The following is a 16,906-nucleotide window of genomic DNA, read 5'->3' as shown; positions in this document are numbered from 1 at the left end:
TTTTAATTCTTTACTTATAGCTTTGATATTGTCTGACTTTTTCTAAAAACTTAAGAATATTATATGATATTATTTTTATTCATTTTAAGTAATTACTTTCGACAATATTATCACTTATATCTAGAATTACAGTTATCGGTCATTTTGACCATATCCAGAAAATTATAGATTTCTCAACATTTTTATGACTTTTTTAGCTATTTCTGGTTTGTTGATAGATAAAAAAGTGTTATTTTTGGTAAGGAAGATTGCATATTTCTCAGAAGTGAGTGGGGAGCAGAGGAGGGATGGAATTAGAACACCTGCTTGGAATTAATTCTTGCATGCCACGTGTCTGTGCATTTTTGCTTTTGTTAGAAAGTTTATTTTTCAATAAACACAAATGCATTTTACTTCATTTGGATAGTTTTGTTGTTCTGACCTGTTTATCATGTCACATAGAAGCGATGGTGAAAATAGCTAACAAAGGAAGAGATGCTGAAAGTTTTTTAAAGTCTTTCTGATGATAATTCTACTCCAGAAACTGAACCTGATGAAGAATTTCATACCAAAATTACATCCAGTTTATCAGACAAGGACTGGATTGTTTTGACTGAAACAAGTGAATCCAATTTGTCTGATGGAGAACCTGTTCATGAAACAGAAAAGGAAAGTAAAAATTTAGATCAAGATACTAAAGATTGAAAAATGATCCATTTTCCTTTGTTTCAGATATTTAGAATGCTTTTATAGAAAACTGCTTGAAATGTTATAAGCTGGGAAAAAATATAACAGTGAATGAACAATTATACACCATGAAGATCCAATGCCGATTTATTCAGTGTATGCCTAAAACGCTGGACAAATTCGGCATTAAAATTTGGCTTGCTACAGATGTGCAGTCAAAATATTTACTGAATGGATTTCTCTACTTAGAAGAAGACTAAACAAGAACAGCTGGAGAAACAGTAAGTGAACATGCAGCATTTCATTTGATGGAACTGCTGAAATTAGTAAAAGAAATGAGGAATTCAGAGATAATCAGCATTGGCCCAATAAATTGTTCAAAAAGAGAAGTACGTACCTTATTCTTTCAAATCTACAAGGGATGAGCTCTGTTTTAGCAAGATTGCTAAGCATGACAATATAATGCTTATGTATTATCAGGGGGGGAAAAGGATATCCTGCTCTTGAGTACCATGCACCCAACATTAGAAATCGCATCTGATTAAAAAAATACACCAAAAGTTGTGAATTTTTACAAGTTAGCCAAATATGGAAATGATATTTCGGACCCAATGCCCAGAGAATACTCAATGAAGTCCTCTTCCAGCCGTTGGCTAGTTCAAGTTTCTTTTAAAATATTCTTGATTTGGCTGTAATAAATGCATTCATAATTTATAGGGAAAAAACTGAATATAAGAATATCAGCCATCATGATTTTATTTTGAATATGGCTGAGGAGCTTCGAAACATGCACATTTTATTCAAAATTCACACACTTTCTGTTATATAACAAAAAGAGAATTGGTACTTGCGCCAACCCTCCTGTAAGCATAAACAATGCCAAATAAATGCATGCAGAGGCAACAAAACTTTGACTATAATAAATATATTTGTGGAAACTGTACTGGCAAAGTTACAAAATTAGTAAAACCTGTATGCAGTGCACAGCCGAGTAATGTAAATACTAATATGTGCAATTTTTTACATATTTATTTCATACTCAAAATTTTCTGAGGCAATTTAATAAATGATGTAATGAGTACTCATATTAAACAATACATATTAGTTTTCAGTTCATAACACTTCATCATCTAACTATAGTCATCTTTCAGGGTAGCTTCAGAGAATCAAAAAAGGAAAACCTGACAATGAGAGATCTAGATTGCAAAGCTGAGGTTCTCTTTTTAAAGTTATCTAACTTCTGCTTTTCAGATCTGGCAACATGAAGGCATTCTATTGCTTGGATGACACCCTTTACAAAAGTTACCACAACATTTTTATTAATTTCATGTCTCAGTTGAAGGACTAGCAGCAGAAGTCATTTGCCATCTTAATGTTTCCCAAAGGCAGAAAAAGAATAACTTCCATTATTTTGCTTTGGACACTCATAGTACCAGTGAGTATTATGTGTTCCACATTCAGCTCTGACATAATTCAATGCATGCGAACTAGTCATATGTTTTCATGATAACCTTTATTTTGGCTCTAAAAGCATACTGCATACACCAAGGATTCTCAACTACTGGTCAGGTGGTTCAGCATTGGTTTACGGAAAAATGTCAGTCCTTGGAGATTTATACCTGAAATCTTGAAATTTACCTTGAATTTTTATTTTGAGAAACCAGTTCTTTGAGACTTTTACCTGTCCATGCAAAAAATGTTTTCTTATTTAAAATATGATAGTAATAAGATTTTTTATGATATTTTTTACTTTAACGCCATCATTTTGAGATCTAGCATTCATAATTTTGTCTTCAAAGATTGGCAACACTAGAATGCATTCACATTTTTCATATGTTATGTTCACCGGTCTGCAAAATGTTTTCACAAATTTTACCAGTCCATGAGGTTGAGAAACGTTGCTGTAGACTTCTAACTAAACAAGGTAATAGTGGAGATTTACACCCAAGAATAAATTAAAATCATGTTTAATGTGATAGCAATTTAAAAATACACAGGAATAATAATACTCTATATTATTAACAATATACCTGCATTTTTAAAGTAGCTTGATTTGGAGAATATATTCATTTGGTTACATTAATTAAATCAACATTTGAAACATACAGAATATGCTTAAAAATAAATAAAATAAACATCACTTTTGTCTAAATTACTTTTGACTTTTTATTTTATTAACAATCAACTAAAAACAGAAGGTACGCTTAAATTGGCACCTGTATAATGGGTGCACTATATATAATGCTCCCATATAGCATTTCCTCCCTTTAAAAAAAAAAAAAAAAAAAAAAAAAAAAAAAAATATATATATATATATATATATATATATATATAATGAATTTAAATACAAATTTAATTAATTCTTTGCGCCATTGCTGCAAGGAATGAAATTTAAAATACGTAAAAAAGCAAATTTAAAGTTAAAATAATTAAAATGTGCAAACATTTTAATTATTTTAACTTGACACAAATTTAATTAATTTAATTAACACCCCTTGATAAGTCTGTCTCCTGCCTGCTCAAATGTCATTCATTCACTTATGCATTTTTTAAGGAATTTTTTAGATTAATTTAATTTGCTAAATTGGTGAATTTATTTTCATGGTTTGGTTTTGCACTTGTTTTGCTTATGCTATCTGAATATAAATGATACTGTAGATTAGTTGGAAAATTATAAATCTTTTATATGTTTGCACATTTTAATTATTTTAACTTTAAATTTGCTTTTTTACGTATATACATATTTGTTAAAATTAAATTTTATATATATATAGCTAAAATAACACTGTTTGAAATCTCAATCAAATGAACTTTCATAGTCTACAGTAACAGAAAATTACATGCATAATTTGCTACGTAGGTTTTAAAATGATATCAGAACTGTACATTAAAAGATGCAAAACATCTATAAAATACAATTTTGAATGGCAACACCCAAATTTAAATAACACCATGAGCTTTCTTGGTAGTAAATTGCTCTAATGCAGTATTCCTACTCAGAGGTCTTGGCAAACCATGGCCAAACGGTTGGTAGTCGTAACCACAGTCACTTACAGTTTGCCTGACATGAGAACATGAGGGTGACCATTTTGTCACAGATAAGTTTTTCTGAGACATTAAGCTCAAAAGAAATATCACAGGTAATCAGTTCCACGTAGAGATTTTTTAATAGAGCCCCATAAATATTTAATCGAGTTTGCATAAGCCCTAAAAATGGTTCCTTAAATGCCATACTATGACCGACTGAAAGGCATATAAAACCTTCATCTTGAAAAATGTCAATTAAATGACTTCCTGCTGTCTGATATAATTATAAAATCCCTTTTCCTATAATTATATAACCCCCTATTTAACACTAGCCATTCCTAAGGACAGAAGTGGTGGCCATTTTATTATGGAGGCACACAATAGGTGGCCATTGTTGCCTCCTATGAAGGAAGGGACAGTTACAATCCTGCCTTTTCCTCAATTCAAACTGGGCCCTTTGGTACCACAGTAGGCTCCCTTAACCACTATATACCATCTGGATGGCAATTATACACTCTGTCACAAATATATTGGGACAGTCCATAAATTAGTGTGCATTTTTTGGTAAATTTTTAAATAATATAAAAAAACACAATTTAACATTTTAATCAATTATATATTTTCCTCCATTACCTACAATGTCTTGCCATCTTACAGGCAGCTTTTTTATGCCACTGCTGTAGAAAGACTTTGGTTTTGATGCAAAAAAACTTGAAAGTTCATTGTGTACATCCTGTTTAGAATTTAATTTTTTTCCCAGTAAAAAATTTTGTAAGGCATGAAATAAGGGAAAATCACTTGGGGCAATATCTGGGGAGTAAGCAGGATGCGGCAAAAGATCCTAATTAAATTCACTATTTTTTTGCAGCGTTGTTCTATCCATATGCGGTCTAGCATTCTCATGATGAAACACTTTCTTGATATTCACCAATCGTGGGCGTTTTTTGATCAATTGTGAGTTTAGACGCAAAGTGGTACACTATAAACTTCTGAATTAATCGTTTGATTTGGCTCTAACAGTTCAAAACGTCTTGAACAGAGTTCATCATCAACGCTGCTTTTTACAACTTTAATTTTTTTAAACCATTTCTAGGCAGTCCTTACACTAATAGTGTGTTCATTAATTAATTAATTGCTACAAACTTAATTTTTATCGCTGCAAACCTCACAGATTCACCACACGAAAATAAAAAATGTAGCACAGCATTTTTTTTTGTTACAGATGGTATAACCCTGCTTTAAGTTTCACTTAATAACTTCAAGAAGCGTTTTCTCCATTCTTTAAGTTTTACTTAACAACTTCAAGAAGAGTTATCTTCATTCTGTCCTCAAAACCCTTCAGACAAAAAAAGTCTGATATTATTTTAATACCTTCAGATAGCTAGTTTTCATTCACTCTTTTACTAGTGATTATTATTTTTGCTTTCTAAACTTGTTTTCATTAGTTTCAACATTCGCAACAAAATTTCCAATTGCACTACTTTTATGCACACATATTTCTATGCATAACTTTTTTGCAAAATCTCATGCCATAAATGATACATTTATACAAGATATCAATCTCAGAAACGAAATCACGGGTGATAAGTTCCATGCAGAGATGTTATAACAACATTTTACAAACCTTTAGTTGAATTTGTACCACCCCTAGAAATACAGTTCATCTTATGTCCACCAGTTATCTGAGACAGTTACAGAACCCTGAGTTTTTACTCTTTCTTCAATAAGTTTGGGGGGGGGAGAAACATACCTATTTCAATGCCCCTATACAATCAGTTTCCATACTCTTTTAATATAGTTATATTTTTGTTTTTATCAATTTCAGCAGCACACCAGAACATGGAATTGTACTGCTTTTGTATGCACACATTCCTACATATACCTCACAAACTTTATTCTATCCATGACACAATTCTCCTACAGATTTATCTCAAAAGAAATGAAATAGTCAGTCAGTTCCATGTAAATCTTGGATGCCGCATTAAATGTTTATGGATGGAGCTCCATAAACATTTAATGCAGTTTGTGTGAGCCCTAGCAACAGGGTTCTTAAATGTCCTAATACAAATAACTGAAAGGTGCATAAAACCATCTTCAACTACATGCTTCTCAATCATCTGAGACAATTACAGAACCCTGCTTCTTAATAACCTCAAGAAGAGTTTTCTTCATTTTTTTCTCAAAAACCTTAGGGGGGGGCCAGACACACCTTTTTCAATGGCTCCCTATAGCCAGACTCCATGCAAACTTTTTTACTACGGTTATATTTTTGCCTTCGGAAATTGCTTTCGGTAATTTTAATAATTATATGAGAGCACACAATCATAGTACTTTCGTACAAACATATTTCTAGACATACCTATCTTCAAAACTTCATCCAATCCATAACACATTTCTCTTAGATATCAGTCTCCAAATGAAATGGGTGGTCAGTTAAATGCAGAAATCTTTTAATGGAGCTCCATAAACATTTTAATAGAGTTTGTCTCAGCCTTAGAAATCAAGTCCTTAAATGTCATACTGAATGTCACATAAGTGATTGAGAAGTGCACAAAACTTTCCTTTTGAAGAACTCACACAAATACTGAAACCTGTTTTAAGTTTCTCTTAATAACTTTGAGAAGAGTTTTTTTATTTTTTCCTCAACAGCCTTTGAAAAAAAGTTATAGACCTTTCAGTGCCTTCATATAGCCAGGTTCCATTCACTCTTTTGATACGGTTATATTTTTGCTTCTCAAAGTTGCTTTTATCAATTCAACAATCAACCAGATCATCTAATTTAAGTTTACTCCAATAAAGAAGACAATGTTCTCACTAGTTTTCGGAACCATCTCCTGAAGTATATGCTAATTTGTTAATATCTTCATCAGTATTCATTTGATGGAAAAAATCCTTTTGCTTTAAGTAATCAATTTTTCTCTTTATCATTAAACTTTCAAATTTAATTACAAATTTTGATGCTTTAGAACATGTACCTAGAACACACAGAAGTTGTTGCTAATTTTACTTTTTTAGTAATTTCAGTGTTGAGACTAGAATCCAGAAAACTTTATGAAATAATATGCAAGGGCTATTCAAAAAGTAACTTATCTTTCATCGGTGCACAGCGAGAGATAACGCTAGCATCCCCAACTTGGTGTCAGAGTATCTACTGAATTCTTATGTATTCAGCTGTAATCATTGGCAGTAAATGTTGCCGCTGCTTTGTTCACCGTGAATGTTTAAAATGTGTATGGCAATAGAAAATCCCACTAGTTGTGAAGTGCGATCAGTGATTAGATTTTTGGTCATAAAAAAAACTAGACCAGCTGAAATTTATCAGGAACTTTGTATGGTGTATGGAAATGATGTAATGAGTGAAGCGGAAGTGGGACAATGGTGCATCATGTTTAAAAATGGCCGGACTAATGTTCACAATGAAGCGTGATGTGGCCAGCCGAGCCTTGGTTACACTGAAATGGTACAGAAAAGTCAATGAAAGATTCACGAAAACCACCGCTTCACAATTTCGGAACTCTCACTAGAGTTTCCTCAAATTTTATGAACTTTGTTGTTTGGTGTTGTGATGCAAGATTTAGGCTATCAGAAGTTGTGTGCCAGATGGATATCGAAACTCTTGTCAGATGACCACAAAAAGATGCGCATGGCAACAGCCTTGACATTTCTCGAGACTTTACAGAAGCATGGTGAATCACTTTTGATCATGTCATAATAGGAGACAAGACTTGGGTAAAGTTTGTAACTTGCGAGACAAAACAACAATCTATGGAGTGGTGCCATACAAGTTCTCCCAGAAAAACCAAGGAAATGTTTGCAAACAAGAAAGATAATGGCAACTATTTTCTGGGACAGGGAAAGTGTGCTTCTGGTCGATTACCTCGAATGTTGTGAAACAATAAATAGTGAGGGATATTGTGAAATATTAAATAAATTAAGAAGAGCGATACAAAACAAGTGTCGAGGAAAGGTGAGTTCCAAGGGCTTTTTCATTCATGACAACACATGCCCTCACACAACCATTCAAACTCAACGGCTCTTGGATGGTTTCGGATCGGAGTTACTTGGTCATCCACCATACAGTCTGGACCTTGCTCCCAGCGATTTCCACTTGTTTCCACAATTGCAACACAGCACTTCGACGATGATAAGGAATTGCATGCAGACGTTCATGTATGGTTGAAGTCTCAGGCGGCAACACTTTATGACAATGGAATTAACAAGCTCGTGTACAGTTATGATAAGTGCCTTGATTTATATGGAGATTATGCAGAAAAATAGCTGAATAGTGTGCCTTTCAAATTTAAGTTATAAAAGGTGTTTACTTTCTTTCTTTCTTTTTTTTTTTTTTAATTCTAAAACACAAGTTACTTTTTGAATAGCCTACGTACTATGCACTCAGATACACCAGATAAATTCTTAAGCTGTAGATTTTTAACATCTTTATTAAAAGTGAAATTCCTTTACAGATGACTGTTATATTTTGCTTGCGATTTTCCACATTTTAGAATAAGGAAAAATCATAAAAACAAAATAGAAAACTGTATCAAGAAAAAGATATTTAATTAGAAACAGAAAGTTGAATTAAAAGTAGAAAAGGTATTTCTTTATTATTATGGCCCCTGTTATTTAAATGGTATGATAAGCCTTCTTGTTAGTAAATTGCACTAATGCAGCAACCCTACTCAAAGTTTTTGGCAAACCATGCTTAAACGAACAGCAATCCTAAAAGCAGTAATTTACAAAAGGCTTAATACAGTCAAAAGTTGTTAATTCGGACACCCATAATCCAGACCTCAAAGCTACAAACTTTCTGCGCATGTGTTGCGTTGACGCACATAGGCGTTTACGCATGCACGTAAGACCTTTACGGCTGCGCATATGCATGTGTGCATGCACATAATACGTTTACGCATGCGCGTTTAATGTATAATGGACGGTATAAGCTAAAATTATCTAATTATTTATTTCAGTTAATGTTGCAGATTGCATTGTTCCTTAATCTTCGAATAGGATCCGGCTTATTATTTTTTGCAGACTGTTAGAGCAATTTTATAAAAGTAAGCTTGAACTTTCGATTATCTCAAATAGAATTTCCGATGCTGGAGCTCCCAAAGGATCTACAAAGTGAAAGTATGTTTTGATGTCCATCAAACAAAAAGTGGAATTGCTGCAAAAAATGGATAAAGGCATATCTTTTGTTTCTCTAACCATTCCAAAATCTGTTTATCAATTTCACGCTGCTCTGTTCACAGTTCTATATCTCCAGTTCTACTGGGCCGATTGACAAAATTCAAATTGCGTTTTTCATGTCTCAAATGCGCGACTATACACTGGTGTGCAAAAATTAAGGACGAGATGGTTTTTTCAATATAACTTTGAAACAAAAGCTTTCCAAATCAACACATTTAATACCGTAAGATCCCCAATACGTAAGGACATGAGTAATGTAAGCAACATTTACTAAAAGAGAAATCAGAGGGATAAAAAGAAGCTTTATTGAAAAAGTAGCATGGAGAGCAATGCGACTGAAGGCCGAAACATCCCTGTGATGGGTGTCCAGCAAGAAACATCCTGTCTTTAATAGGGGACATAATCACCCCTGACTGCTAGGCAGGTTTCACAGCGTCTGCCCATGCTGAGAATGAGGGTGTCAATGAGTTGTTGAGGCATTGCTGCCCATTGATTTTGCAGCGCCAATCGAAGCTCCGGAATCGTTTCTGGTGGTAAGGTACGAGCTGCCAAGCGTCTGCCTAGAAAATCCCATACATGCTCGATGGGATTGAGATCCGTAGATCGTGCCGGCCAATCCATACGTTCAATATCCTCACTCTCTAAGAGCTCTTCGGCAGCTACTGTGCGATGACATGGTGCATTGTCGTCCATGAAAAGGAACTGCGGACCCATAGTGCCTCTAAAAAGATGCACATATGGAAGAAGAATCTCGTTACAATAACGGGTCCCGTTGACTGAACCTGCGTCGAAGATGTGAAGGTCTGTACATGGGAAAGCATGATGCCTCCCCAAACGACAACACCACTACCTCCATACCTGTCCCTTTCAATGATGTTCAAGGAATGATTGCGGCTTCCCCGCTCTCTCCAGATGAGTATGCGATGAGAATCGCTACTCAGACTGAATCTGCTCTCATCTGTAAAGAGTACTCCTCCCCATTCATTGTCTCTCCAATTCCGGTGTTCCCGGCACCACAGAGAACGCCTTCTCCGATGGGCAGGCGTTAGATGTACACATCATACAGCGCGTCTTGCAAACAGACCACCACCGTGCAGTCTTCTGGCCCCGGTAAAATGCGATATCGGTCGTCCAGTCGCCTGTGTCATGTGTCTAGTGATTTCTCCCGCTGTCTGCTGCCTGTTTCTTCTGGCCTGTAAGGCAATATACCGGTCATCTGCGGGTGTGGTTCCTCGTGAACGACCACTACTAAACCCCCGGATAGCTGTTCCTGTAGTTTGAAATTGTCTCCAAAGTCGTGAAACGATGCTGTGAGCAATTCCGAACTCTGCAGCCACACTTGTCACACTGCGGTCTTCCTCCAACTTCCCAATGATTCGACCTCGGGTAAAAGCATCCAGATATCATCTAACAGATTGATTATTTGCCATTTCTCGCTGAGGCAGCAACTCGGTGTGATTTTAACTGCTATACAGCGTGCAATCTCTTTGCCAAAAATACTGATCTTACACCGACAACATGCTTTATACTACTCAGACACTTCCCCATTACGTCTACCCGCATATCTGCGCATGTGCTACCGTACATCACCTTACTTAATCTCCTGATTGGTCTTTCTGTCCGCTCTGCCTCTTCGTTCAGCTGATATGCTAATTTTTCGACTTCGTCCTTAATTTTTGCACACAAGTGTATATAGCGATATATATTAAATTTATATACAGCATTGTTCTAATAGTTATTTCGACACAAAATCGGATTTTTTTTTCCATATTTCGATATTATGATTCAAATTATGTCTAAATATTTAATTTTGTATAAAATGGTGCAAAATTTATGGAGAAATTCAAAATTTATCTTGCCACATTTTTAAATTTTGCAACATGAATAATTTACTTGGTGAACTTCTTAATTTATAACAACCTATTTTCCATTCCATTTTTTCATTGTACATGAGCTGGGAAAACAGTCATCTTTAAAATAAGTTTAACAAAAAACGTAAACCACATTTAGCGTTATTGTCGCCTTTATATGCCAAATTTCAAAACGTGTAAAATGTAAATTCACATATATCTCAAATTTTGAATAAAAAAATTCTTAATTTTTTGCAGGTATGCTCGGCAGAAATAAGTGGTCCTTTACAAATTAAAATTGCTCTTAGCAGAAATATGCGTCCTTTACAAATTAAAATTGCTCTTAGCAGAAATATGCAGTCCTTTACAAATTAAAATTGTTATAATTTTAACATGTTTTCAGATCAGAACATCTTTTCCTTTTTGAGGGTGCAATTTATAACTTTTATTTATATTCTTATAGTATTTCTAAATTCTCCCATAAAAGAAGTGAAATTTCAATCATGAACTTTCCTGAAGGTTGATAACAATAGGTTTAAATCTAAGAACTATTTTTCAATAAAAATAGAAAGTATTTTTTGTCAATATCTATTTTGAAAGGTAAAGCATAGATACTCCAGAACTTTTGTTCTAGGATGGCTGATTGTTCCTCTTTATTTACAATGCCATTTTGTAAAGACCTTATGTTGTACTAATCAATTATTTTTATTTTAGGAAACTTTCCTTTCCGTTGCAACAACTTTGCAATGGCTCTATTATGAGCTGCTTGGATTGTACTCATTTGAAATATTAATACATGTAAGGAATGACAAGTCAGAGGAAAAGAATAGGCATGCCAACTTGGCAAAATTACGGACTGTTTAACAAATTTTTGGTCGAAATTACGAATTTTTAAGAATTAAAAATTGTTTCACAAAATCTAGGAACTTTTAAGGATCATGCAAAACTTGTCAAAAGATGGAAAATATCTCTAATCTTCGGAACAAGTAATTTTGGCTGAATAATTTAAAATAATTTAATAGTTATGTTTTTCTATTTGTCTTGAACATTATTCGTACTAACAGAGGAAATTAATTAATGAGGATAAGTAAGGACACATTTTACTTGCAAATAGTGAAAGATATATTTTAAATTCTCTTTTAATATTAGTCTTTTTAATAAATATGAAAAGGTCACGAATTTTCTTAAAAATTTTAGCATAAATAATTGAAAGAATGGCCACAACAATTAGCACCTGAAACGCATTACTTTCTACTTTTCCGGGTACTAACATATTGGCACAATTACCTTGGAACAATTTGGTGATTTTTTACAGATGAAAAGGTAGAAGTTACTTACTTGGTGCAAGAGCGTGGCTTTTGCACCTTTTTCCTTAGGAAGATTTTCAAATTATTGATTATTATCACACGTTGGTATACATTATCAACATATGAAAAGCAAATATGCTTTAGCAATTTAAAATACACATTTTAATTATCAAATAATGCATTAAAAATAGAACATTTGCATTCTTCTTCAAATCTTTCTGTAATTTTGGGTGCTATTATACTCCTGAAACATAACATACAGCAATCTGTTTTTGCTTTAAAAAAAAAAAAAAAAATCGGAGAATAATGAAGACTTGGCTTCACGTAAAACCTTGGCAACAGCAGCTATTTAGGAAATGAATTTCCTGGTTTATGGCGTTTATGGCAGTTTCTTTCATCGTTGGCAAATTCCACAAGCTCGTAGCTCATATTTTAAAAGTAAGGCAAAAAATATCATGTTTTTTTATAAAAATCACTGCAACTTGGAAAACAATAACCCCCCCCCAAAAAATGCCAAATGAAAATGGTGACAATGCATAACTGAAGGATTGTTATCAGCATGGTTACCGGATGAATGGTATGGTTAAGCGCATGGTTAACAGAGTTTGGCACATTCTGAAAATTTGGTGGTGTGGTGTCAAGGTCCGTACAGTGAAAAGGTTCGCGCATTCGGAAACTGAGGCATAGAGCGCATGCGTCAAGTCTCAACGTATGACGTCACAGGGTGACCAGACGAGGTCTACGTGATATACGAGTTTAAGGGAAACGCCAAGTCATTGCTTTCGAATGCTGAACTCCTGTGAAGTCCTCTGTTTCCTGTCAGTGAGAATATTTTCTTCAAGGTTAGTAAAATTTCAGTACTTTTGTTTTATTTTAATGTTACGTAATATTCACTTCTGTTTTATACTATCAAATATTTTATCTTCAGTACTAATTGTAAAATAACAAGCTTAAGTTCAGAGCTTGTTTATAGATGAATTTTGTATATCTATTTGTGCCAAAACAGCTTAAATTACAGAATAAAGATTACAAAAATGTGTATATATATGAAATTACAATTTTTTTTTTAAAAAACAAAATATAAACATGTCTAGTACTTCCGCGCATTAAGTTGTTAAAAAATTATCAGTAAAGACATAAAGTAAGAAATTTACTTTTCACAAAGACCAAAAGGTTAAATTCGTAATTAATAAATTTCTAATAATTCTTTAAATGCAAAAAAGAATTTTAAAAAGTTTATAAAAAAGTATTTAAAAAATGTTTTTAAAAAATGTTTAAAAAGTTACATATATACATATTAATGTAATGTAACATAGTTTTCTATATCAAAAGGTTAAAATATTTACTGAATATTTTTATATTATATTATGGAATGCTTACAGTGCAGAAAAACGATTCTGAAATTCTTTCTTTTGTTCAATTTTACTAGATGCCTGGAAAGCGATGTGCCGTTGCTCTTTGCAACAACAGTTTAGAAAAAACTAAAAATTTATCTGAGCGCATAGTTTATCACAAATTTCCAAGTGATCCTACATTAAGAAGGAAGTGGATAAATTGTTGCCGTCGAGAAGATAAATGGAATGCAAACTCTTCTAGGATATGTTCTGCCCAATTTACTGCGTATAAACTGAAAGAAGATCCAAATTGTATTTCTTCGTGGATACAACATCTGTCTCACGGAGGACTAATTTAACCCTCTGAAGAGTGGAAAACGCAGGTCCATAAAATGGAAGAACAATTTTTAATTTTCAACGGTTCCACTTTAAGAAAGGGAGAAAATATTATAAAGGACTTTGTCAAAACCCTTAAACAGCAGTTTTCCGACACAGATGAAAACTTACTTAAGTCCTTTGCTAGAATTCGAACTTTCATATGATTAAGGACTTTAAATCAAAAATTAGTTAATAAAAAATATTCGAAAGCACAAAAAAAAAAAAAGACTAAATTCAGTCGACGAAAACTGTGACATAACGCGGAAAAGAAAAAATAAATTGAAGAAAATAATTTCGTAATATCAAAAAATTATTTCTTTAACTGAATATAAATCGAGTTATCTTTTGTTTTGTTATCTTAGGTGCGCTATTTTTTTAGCCTAACCATTATAAGGAATACTTAATAAATGCATATATCTTAGTGTAAAATATTATATGTATATAAATATAATACATCTTCATAATGTAAAGTAAATAAATAAAAATATTTTTGATTCTGAAAAAGCGAATTGTGACATAAAAAAATCTGCAACTACAAAAATCTATTTTGTTTTTTTACAATAGCATTTGCGAATTCATGTGCCAGTTCCTTATTTAGTATGATATTTGAATTAGCTTAGATTATGTTTAGAATTTAATAAATATAGCCACTAAACTTATGCAATTTACAGCACATAATTTGGGTTCTGAACTTAATTTGCCCTCGGTTTAAATTATTCAAAGTTTATTTTTATAAGATATCTTTATATACTGTCTTAAAAATTATACGCTCAAGTATAAAATATGTCAAAGAAATAAGGGTATGTACAATGCAAATTTATTTTTCAGGTTAGTGTTCATTCATTGATTTGCGTATTTATTCGATACGTTTAGTTTTAAATATATATTTCAAAAGTCGTATGTATGTCGATAAAAAATGTTTATTAGATATTTATACATGTTAAATTATGATTTAGTTAATATCCTTCTTTAAAATTTTAATGTAAACACCTAGCAAATAAGAACAGTCAAATAAGTGCAAATTCGTTTCAAGCGCCTACCGTAGTTTCTACCCTCGTAGTATCAGAGAAAGCAACAGAGGTCTCCCTGTGACGTCACGATGTGGTTGACCATTCAACGTGTTTTTCCTCTTATGTGCGAACCTTTTCACTGTACGGACCTTGGTGTGGTGTATTTAATTATGGCAAAGCACACTAGGGCTATCTGCCTTAGGGATGCCTTCATGGAAGACTTTCTAAGGGAAACTGGCTCGTATACACGTTACACATGGGGAAAACTACGAAAACACCCACGCAGTCAGCCCGTTTGCGGGATTCGAACCTCGGACCGAACTACCAGTGTTCAGCGACTTTACCGCTCGGCCGCTGGTGGGCATTCTGAAAATTTCGCGCCTTCTACTAAGGTTCATATATAGGTACTCTTTTCTGATGTAAGAGCTATTTCTTTTAATGTAAAAATCAAAGCTATTTTAATAAATCATATTAAAAACAGATACTTAAAAATCAGTTCTCAATTAAAATCAATAATAAAACTTTAAAGGCAAAATCAGAAAAGTGTATTAATAGGAAAGTAAATAACTTGGGTCAAGCAATCGTGCAATTAATAAAAAGGAGAAATAGAAACTTTCACCTTTGGATTTGTAACAAAAATCACCACATTGCAGCAAGCTGGTTGCATTAATACATAAATAAAAATGGTTGTTATTGTTTGTAGAGTAAAATAACCAGCCTTTTGAAATCTTTATAACTGAAAGAAAAACCTATGGCAATACACAGATACATTTTAAATAATTCAGTTCAATGAAGAGAAAGCCAAACAGAAAAGTTTTATAATCAACTGTGATATTAAAATTTGGTTTGCTAAATGCTACTTAGAAAATAAAAAAGTTTTATTTCAGGACTAAAATAAAGAGCAAGATTAACATATTTTTATAGCTGCTAAAATGTTATTTAAGTGTTTTCTTCTTGGCCAATAAAAAGAATGAAGGCAACGACAAGCAAACTTCACTAAAAGGTAAACAAATTAAATAATTTGGACTTGAAATAATGCATATAAACAATGCAGTACAAAGTCTGAAATCCAGACATCCAATATCCGGAATGATCTAAAATCCGGACCTCAGCATCAAAGTTTTTCCCGTCGGATTTATGCATGCGCGTTTGATCCCCCCCCCTCCCTGCATAATAAAACATCTGAAGAGTCCTGATTCTTAATTTCACTTCAACAGTAAATAAAACACTAAATAAAATATCTTGTTATTGAAGAAACAATTATTTTAGCATAAATTTGTACGATCAGTAATTTGGCTCCATTTCTGCGTGTCTGCTTGACACACATTTCAAACAGAAACATTCAGATAGATACACCATTGGGAATTTATTTATTCAGAACTCTGATAAGCCTTAAGCATGTGCAAGAAATAGACATATGTATAATAAATAACTAAACTAATACAATTCAGGCTTAATTGTCTCAGTGCACGATAGAAGAGAGATAAAATTTAACGGAACAACTTGTTGTTAGTCGGCAAGCTCATGATGCATAGCCAAATATGTATAGTGAAGGATAGCTAAATTTGATGATGATAGCCGCTAATTTTAAAGGTTTTCGGACATCGCAAAACAAAGGTGAAATTTTCCAATTAACGAATTTTGTAAAGAAATGTGGAGAAACAGTAATGAATGAAGATGATAAAAAAGACGTTTTTATATCATGAATGGCGAAATCTGTAGTATCGTTCTAGATCCAGAAAATACCGCTAACAATAGTGAAGAAAGTAACAGAGAAGTTGCTGAAAATTTCAATTGACAAGTTAGTCAGAATTCTCGAAACAGCAGCTACAGGACTTCATCAATGTTATTAAAAAAGAGATTATGTCTGTCTACAAAATCAATGAAAAAGTATTAGCACAATAAACGAAGCAACTTAAAACAACTTGCATTGAAGGAAATGTTAAATAAGGTAAAAAAATTAACATTAAGCTTTTTTTTTCTAAATTTTGATACCCTTTAGATCATAAATACTTCATTATTTCATAAATTGCCATTTCATATCTTTAATTTTATAATTTCTACATGCCGTTTTACTAGATTTAAACTGATGACCTATTACCTGGAAAAATCCAAATCCGGAATTGCCGAAGTCTCGACAAGTC

At 33.0% G+C, this 16,906-nt stretch overlaps 1 protein-coding gene across 1 annotated transcript in view; it reads right to left on the bottom strand.

Annotated features, from left to right (window-relative positions):
• Window positions 1–16,906, bottom strand: part of LOC118185748 (uncharacterized) — an 87,195-nt gene that overhangs the window by 32,706 nt on the left and 37,583 nt on the right. The gene's annotated exons all lie outside the window — the stretch shown is intronic.

Source organism: Stegodyphus dumicola, chromosome 10 (genome assembly GCF_044657685.1).
Source record: "Stegodyphus dumicola isolate Sdum_Otavi_A_Nest chromosome 10, ASM4465768v1".
NCBI lineage: Eukaryota > Metazoa > Arthropoda > Arachnida > Araneae > Eresidae > Stegodyphus > Stegodyphus dumicola.
The sequence above is the reverse complement of the archived record's forward strand: the minus strand, read 5'-3'. Positions and strand labels throughout refer to the sequence as shown.